Source organism: Euphorbia lathyris, chromosome 1 (assembly GCF_963576675.1).
Source record: "Euphorbia lathyris chromosome 1, ddEupLath1.1, whole genome shotgun sequence".
Taxonomy (NCBI): Eukaryota; Viridiplantae; Streptophyta; class Magnoliopsida; order Malpighiales; family Euphorbiaceae; genus Euphorbia; species Euphorbia lathyris.
In genome coordinates, this window is record NC_088910.1 from 49,875,163 (window position 1) to 49,884,094 (window position 8,932).

General features: G+C 35.3%; 1 non-coding gene across 1 annotated transcript; it reads left to right on the forward strand.

The window, feature by feature from the left end:
• Positions 1–7,650: 7,650 nt before the first annotated feature.
• Positions 7,651–7,757, forward strand: LOC136215923 (small nucleolar RNA R71). The gene has a single exon (XR_010682925.1). It is a non-coding gene; the product is annotated as a small nucleolar RNA R71 (small nucleolar RNA).
• The last annotated feature ends 1,175 nt before the right edge of the window (positions 7,758–8,932 follow it).

An 8,932-nucleotide genomic window follows, 5' to 3' on the forward strand; every position in this document is an offset into this window, starting at 1 on the left:
ATCAATGGTGTATGTGATACCATTATTCCTAAAAGAGATTGAGGTTTTCTTCTTGTTCATGGTCAAAGTGACCAAAAATTCCACCACATATTCATTAATACGCGGAAAACGCATATTAACGAATTCTTGCCAACCCAACGCCTCAATAAAAGCATCAATTCGAGTAGAGAAATTCAATGTTCGTACCGAATGGAAGTCTAAGAAGTGCATATCCATAAATTGGCGGTCGGCTTGTGAAAAATGTTTGAAACGAACGGCTTCCTCCTCCGAAGCGATGTCGAAATAAGATCCACATTGAACCCGAAGGCGATTAGCTTCCGTAACAGCGGGCTTGTTACCAACACGCTTAGTCCTAACCATGGTAATGGTATTTAGTGTGTTTAGGGTTGGAGAAGAAGAAGAAGAAGAAAAAGGAATTGAGAGAAAGAGTAAAGCTTGAAGATGAGTTTGGGGGTTTGAATTGGAAGTGATTGAAATAGAAAAGAGGATAGAAATTAGAGTGAATAAATTGGGAAGAGTAAAAGTAGGTTTTGGGGAAGAGTTTGGAGTAAGGGATTGGGTAAAAATAGAGGTGATATGAGGTTTGTGTAAGAGGTAGGGTTATATAGGGTGATTAGGTGAATGTATAGGTAGAATAGGAATAGGAATAGGCAAAAATAGTGGCAAAATCGAAATCAAAAGGGCACATATTACGCGTGTCGCGACCGCGAATAGCAAAGCCGCAGCCGCGGCACGCGAATTTCAGGGAATTCTCCTCCTGAAATTCGTCCGTTTTTGCTGCTCATACCGAGAATTGTTAATTCTCGGTAGAGAATTGGTCAAAATGGCCTATTTGGATGCCTATTGACATGGTTTGTGCAATTTTGTTGATGATTTGGTTCCTGAACTTAATATAAAGTGTCCCTGCACTTAAAAACTAAAATAAATGACATTAATTGTAAGGAAAACCAAAGGTTTAACCTTAATAAATTGAATTAAAGTGTAATAAATTGGTTTATGAATAATTAATGAAATTTAAATGTTCATTTATTCATATAAGTTAAAAGAATCATATTAAGTGCATAATAAGTGCAAATAAATATATATTAATTATAGGAACTTAGTCAATTGAATGAATTAATGTTTTAAACTCAATGAATGAAGTTTGTGAAAATTGGATTAAGTGTGAATATATGTTTTAATCAAGAAAACCATGATTGTTCAATATTATAGATTTTATATAGATTTAACCATGATTATATAAGAAATGGGATCAAACATATATCTAACCTTTGTAAAATTAATAAATGAACTAAAATGAAATAGAACTTTTATTGAATAAAGCAAAAATTAAAAAAAACAAAGAATGAAACCAAATAATACAAAAACACACAAAATATGCACAAAAAGAAAAATAACTATAAACCTAAACTATTCTATATACTCATCCCTATCAAGCGGGATATTTCTGGCCTTAATACGATCAATTTGAAACTGCACGAAAGTTTCACATTCCGGTGCAGACAGAAAGTGAGGCCCTGCTCGAAAGACACGTTTTACAAGTCCTTCGTGCTCGAGAAATTCATAGTCAATTATCGGGAAGAATTCATCATCACTCCAGGGAACATCAATGGTACCCTTTGTACCAAGAATTATTCCACAGATTATATTGCCGAACCCAATCTTCTTATCATTGGATCGAGAATCGGCGACAAGACCCTCCATCAGAATATTTGAAGAATCTACTGCATTTTCCTGGAATATATCTCCAAGGACATAAAGATCTATGTCACGGACCACACTACTGAATGTGCGACCGAATAAACTGTGACACATGAATTTGTGCAGATATAGCATGGAGTTGGAGCGAAAAGAGTGATTATAGGCGAGTTTTGAATTGAATCGCCAGAATCCAGTGAGCATTCTCCAAATGTCCGAGGATGTCATGTCTCGTCCAGGATGACGTTTGATAGTATCCCTCGGGGGAAAACCAAACCAAGCATGCAACTCGGGATAACCGAAAGTAAAGATTTCGCCTTCTCGACGAAAACTGAGACGTACTCGGCGTTTGTTAGTGAAACGCACGGTACAGAAGAATTCGAGTATCCAGTCGCCTATTATTGGAAATCGCATTTGGGCAAATTTTGTCCACCCTAGGCGTTCCATATAGCGGCTCATGTCATCAGTAATGCCTAGTTGGCTGTTAAGAAATTCATCCATATACAACATTCCGGTGAAGAATTTGTAACGGAGATTCCAATAACGCCTACCTTCATCGTGATTGAAGATAGGAAAGGGCGCCCCATATCGCTTGGATAAGTCTGGGCGTTTGTTGCTTGAGGCAGCATTGTGCCTTGAAGGTTTGTATTTGGTAGGCATGGTGCTGGTTTGAAGGAAACAAAGTTTTTGTTACTAAATGAAAAATGATGTTTTGAAGAAATCAGAGGTCTGATAAAGATGAAAAGAATTGTAACAGAACTTGAATCCTCTAGGACTAATTTATAAGAGTTTTAGATGAAAATAGTGTTGTTTTAATCATGAAAAGGTATAAAATTACACCTCTCGGGAACGAAGAAACTTAAGGTTTCATTTGTCAAGAGGTTTGTCGAAAGGGTTAGGATGTTTCAGACTTAAAGGTGCAGGAATTGCGCGACCGAGAATTCTGAATTCGCGGTCGCGACCCGCTGATTTCCTTACGGAAATCAAGCGTCGTAAGCCATGTCCTGATTCACGGTAGAGAATTTATTATTCTCGGTAAGTTCAGAGAAAATCTAACCTATTTAGACAAATCTGAAAAGTAGAATTCTCGGCAGAGAATTGCCTGAGACTTCAATTTCACTCTAAATTCCTAAAATCAAATCTAAAATTATGAAATAAACATATTTTATGCATATAAATCATAACATAAAGTTATCTAATCACAAAAATTGGCATTTGGAAAAAAAATAAAATAAAATAAAATAAAATAAAATGAACAAAAATATAAAAAGAAATAAAACAAAATAAACTGTGAACGAAAAACTGAGTGATTTATACGTCAGAAAATCTTGTTACGAACAGAATTTCTATTTGTGAAATATTTTCGTAATAGATTTTACATCGATTACCATTAACTTTGAAACGAATTCCGTTAGGACCTTCCAGTTCTAAAGAACCATAATCGAATGTTTTGACGACTAAATATAGTCCTATCCATCTGGACTTAAGTTTTCCTGGAAATAAACGAAGTCGTGAATTAAATAACAGCACTTTATCCCCAACATTAAAGTGTTTGACTTTAATTTTGACATCGTGCCATTTTTTCACTTTTTCTTTATAAATCTTTGCATTTTCGTAAGATAGATGGCGCAACTCATCTAACTCATTTAAGTCGAGCAAATGTTTCTTACCTGCTTGTCGTAAATCAAAGTTAAGTTCTCTAATAGCCCAATAGGCTTTATGTTCTAATTCGACTGGCAAATGACATGCCTTCCCATACACTAAGCGGTATGGAGTCATTCCTATTGGTGTTTTAAACGCAGTACGGTATGCCCATAACGCATTATTTAGTTTACAAGACCAATCTTTTCTTGAGGATGAAACTGTTTTCTCTAGAATCCATTTGAGTTCTCTATTTGATATCTCCGCCTGACCATTTGACTGAGGATGGTATGGCGTTGATACGCGGTGGCGTACTCCATATTTTTTCATAAGCATTTCAAAACTTCGGTTTATATAATGAGTACCACCATCACTAACGATGACTCTTGGACAACCAAATCTACAAAATATATCGTCAAGAAAATTAACGACAACTTTAGAATCGCTCGTCGGGGTTGCAATTGCTTCAACCCACTTTGAAACATAATCAACGACAACTAATATGTAAGTTTTACCAAAAGAAGGGGGAAAAGGTCCCATGAAATCTATTCCCCACATATCGAAGACTTCAACTTCTAATATGGTTGTGAGGGGCATCTCATCTTTCCTTCCTAGATTTCCTGTTCTTTGGCACTTATCACAACGAGTAATAAATGAACGGACGTCTTTAAACATCGTAGGCCAAAAGAAACCACATTCAAATATTCTAGCTGCTGTTTTGGTAGCTCCATTATGTCCTCCATAAGAGCTAGAATGGCATTCCGACATTATGGATTCATATTCATTTTCACCAACGCATCTCCTAATTATCCCGTCACCACAAGTCTTGAACAAAAAATGATCTTCCCAAAAATACTGTTTAATGTCGAAGAAAAATTTCTTCTTTTGTTGGAAATTTAATCCTTCCGGAACAATATTGGCTGCAAGATAATTAGCAATATCTGCATACCATGGTGACATGACGCTTTTCATTTGATAGAGATGTTCATCAGGGAAATCATCTCGTATACCGTTAGTTTCACGTATAGGACCGTTCTCATCTTCAAGTCTTGATAGATGATGGGCGACAAGGTTTTCTACTCCCTTTTTGTCTTTTATTTCTATATCAAATTCTTGTAACAATAAAACCCATCTAATTAGACGTGGTTTTGCATCCTTTTTAGCAAATAAATATCTTAATGCTGCATGATCAGTGTAAATAATAACTTTTGAACCTAACAAGTATGACCTAAACTTATCACATGCAAAAACTACAGCTAACATTTCTTTCTCAGTTGTGGTGTAGTTTAATTGTGCACCGGAAAGTGTGTGACTTGCATAATAAATGACATGAAGTTTCTTATCCTTCCTTTGTCCTAAAACACATCCGACAGCTAAATCACTTGCATCACACATAATTTCAAATGGTAAATCCCAATCGGGTTTAGCAATGATAGGTGCACTGACTAAAGCTGTTTTCAATGTTTCGAAAGCTTTAATGCAATCTTCATTAAAATCAAAGGTGGAATCTTTCATGAGTAGACTAGTGAGTGGTTTGGAAATTACAGAAAAATTCTTAATAAATCTTCTGTAAAAACCGGCATGTCCTAAAAATGATCTTACTCCTTTAACAGTAGTTGGAGGGGGTAATTTTTCTATTACTGAAGTTTTTGCTCTGTCCACTTCCAATCCTTTTTCAGATATTTTGTGACCTAAAACAATTCCTTCGTCAACCATGAAATGACATTTTTCCCAGTTTAATACCAAATTTGTTTCTTCACACCTAGACAAAACTTTATCCAAGTTTTCTAGGCACGAATCAAAAGAATCTCCATAAACTGAAAAATCGTCCATAAAAACTTCCATGATATCTTCAATGAAATCGTTAAAAATCGCAGTCATACAACGTTGAAATGTTGCAGGTGCATTACATAGACCAAAGGGCATTCTTCTATATGCAAATGTTCCGTAAGGACATGTGAAGGTTGTTTTATCTTGGTCATCCGGGTAAATGTATATTTGAAAGAATCCGGAGTAACCATCTAGAAAACAGTAGAAAGCATGACCAGCTATCCTTTCGATCATTTGATCAATGAAATGAAGAGGAAAATGATCTTTCCTAGTTGCTTTATTTAAATTTCTATAATCTATACAAACCCTCCAACCAGTGGTGGTTCGTGTAGGTATTAATTCACCTTCTTCATTCCTTACAACTGTTATGCCTCCCTTTTTAGGTACACAATGGATTGGACTGATCCATTCACTATCCGAGATAGGGTAGATGATTCCATTGTCCAGAAGTTTAGTAATCTCATTTTTTACTACTTCTTTCATATTCGGATTTAGGCGTCTTTGCCTATCCGCTTTAGGTGGCTTATCTTCTTCTAAGTGAATTCTGTGCATTACAATGCTCAGATTAATACCTTTTAAATCTGAAATTTGCCAACCCATACTTCCTATCCTATTTCTAACAACTTCTTTCAATTTCTCTTCTTGGACTTGTGTTAATTTGTTAGAGATAATTATAGGTAGAGAATCGCCTTCGCCTAAGAAAGCGTACCTCAAATGACTTGGTAATTCTTTAAGTTCTAATTTAGGTGGAACTATAATTGAAGGCGGAACTGGTCCATCTTCTCGAATCAAAGGTTCTGGGTCCTTATCTTCTAGTTCCTCACTCATTATAGGTTCTATTATTTCTTCTTTTTGAATAATGTCATTTACACATTCTTCAATTAAATCAAGCTTCATACAAGCGAAATCCTCCATAGGATATTTCATCGCTTGATTCATATCAAACTCAATCTTATCATCGCCTATTCTTAAAACTACTTTCCCTTCCGACACATCAACTAGAGCACGTCCCGTGTTCATGAACGGTCTACCAAAGATTAATGGACAATTTACGTCATAAGCAAAATCTAAAATAACGAAATCAGTAGGAAAAATAAATTTGTCAACTTTAACTAAAACATCCTCAATTATACCGTATGGTCTTTTAGTGGTTTGATCCGCTAATTGCAAAACCATATTGGTACATTTGATGTCTTCTTCTAAGCCTAACTTATTAAAAATAGATAATGGCATCAAGTTAATGCTTGCTCCTAAATCACAGAGACAACTGGGAAATTCAATATCTCCCAATTTACACGGAATGGTAAAACATCCGGGATCTTTGAGTTTAGTGGGCAAATTGCTTGACACAATCGAACTGCAATCTTCAGTTAGTGAAATGGATGAATTCCTTCCCAACTGATTTTCTTTGAAATTAAATCTTTGAGGAATTTACCATAATTGGGAATTTGCGTAATCGCATCCATAAACGTTAAATTAATATGCAAATTCTTAAGTTTGTCTAAAAATGTTAAAAGTTGTTTATCATAGTCCTTATTGCGGACTTTGTGTGAAAAAGGTGGATTGGGTACAAAATTTTTTGTACTAGAGTCAATTGGTGCATCTTTTTGTTTTAATGTATCTTCTTTGGGCTTCGGTAAATCAGTTCCAGGTAAGGTCGAATTTCCGGGCATTTTCGGGCCTAAGTAATTTTTCCCTGAACGAAGAGTGATAGCCTTAACATGCTCTTTCAGATTTTCTTCCGTATGGCTTGGGAGACTTCCCTCTTTGCGGGATGGAATTGATTTAGCAAGTTGTCCAATTTGAATCTCCAAATTATGGATGCTAGATGATTGGTTTTTAATAAGCTGATCGAATTTATTCTCGATCCGTTTAAAACCATCGTCGTGATTACTTATTTTTTCGCTCATAGCATCAATAAATTTGTCGATTTTAGAAGATAAAGTGCTAATCATATCTCTTGATTGATTTTGATAATTAGCAGTACGATTTTGATTAGCATTAGTATTATTATTATTATCTCTCCAATTAAAGTTAGGATGATTTCTCCATCCAGGATTATATGTATTGGAATAAGGGTTATTAGTTTGGTTTTGCCCTTGGACAAAATTTACCTGTTCAATTTCGCTCATCCCTTCATAATCTACATCCGTTTGGATTGGCTTACCATTAGGATCACATGGTGCCATAAACCTATCAATTTTGTGCCATAAGGCAGAAAATTGGGCTTGCAACATTGCTACTGGATCAAGATTCACTATACCTTTAACTGATGAAGTAGTTGAGGATGATGGTTTCGCTAATGGTACGTGTCCATGTTCCGCGGGCCACATACTGCTGTTGATTGCCATTTCCTCCAAAAGTTCTCTTGCTTGGGCATATGTTTTCTTCATGAATAACCCTCCAGACATAGCGTCCAATGAACCTCTAGTTGTAGGATTTAGTCCATTATAAAATGTTTGCATTAAAAGTTCGGCGGGCAATTGGTGGTGTGGGCATAAACGTTGAAGTTCTTTAAAACGTTCCCAAGCCTCATAAAGATTTTCACTATCATTTTGAGAAAAAGATGTTAACTCTTTAATGACTCTTGCGGTTTTTGCTAAAGGAAATTTTTTTGATAAAAACGCTTGGGCTAATTGCTCCCAAGTCTCAAATGTTGCGGCTGGCATAGAAGTTAACCATTCTTTGGCTCGATCCTTCAAAGTAAAAGGAAAAAGGCGAAGATTGATTGCTTCTGCAGTCACATTCGGTATTTTAAAAGTGTCACAAATTTCTAAGAAATTTGTCAAATGGGTGTTAGGATTTTCGTTAGGTAACCCGTAAAATGTTACGTTATTTTGCAACATATTAAGCAACGCAGGCTTAATTTCAAATTGGTTTGCATTAATTTGGGGTCTAACTATACTGTTTGTTACACCGGCCACTCCTGACCTAGCGTAATCCATAAGTGTGGCCATAACTTCTGGCTCGGTAATTCTAGTTTTTATTGGGGTTTTGTTTTTGTTTTTGTTTTTCTTTCTTGTTCTTTTTAAGAGTTCTTTCAATTTCTGGGTCAATAGGATCTGGTGACGTGCCTGAACTTCGAGAACTGCGCATGAACTTGAAATTTCGCACGAACCGAAACTACCTACAAAACAGAATTTGAAAAATAAATATGTTAGTAATTGAAAATAAATAAAATATAAAAGTTTGAATAAGTATGAATAAACCTAGATTCGTAATAAAACACGAAAAATTTAAAATTTTGTCAAAAATTTTGGCGTTCCCCGGCAACGGTGCCAAAAACTTGTTGAGCGATTTCCGCAAGTGCACGGTAATAAAAGATATCGATCCCACAGGGAACGTTTTTTTAACAAAACTTATTTACAATCGGTTAAATTTACTTTTAGGTTTATGATATGGAAAATCGTTTAATCGGTTTTGGTTTTGAAATTGCTAGAATGAGAATTAGGTTAGATTATGAAAACGTTAGAGAATATTCTGATTTAAGAATGAATTTGCAAGTTAGGAACGTTTAGTACTTTTTAGAAAAGTAAACAAATGTATTTATTTGCATTAAGCAACTTTAAACTTTGTACGAATTATAAAGATGAAATAAATGACGGAACCTCTAATTAATTGGCTTTGAACATGACAAAACCCTTTCGGGATAGTTTCCCTTAATCAAATTAAAACTCTTTCGAGATAATAATTTGCCTAAGTGTTCAACAAAGTTTCCTTGTAAAGATTTTGGATTAAATACGTTTTAATGAAAACACCAGCA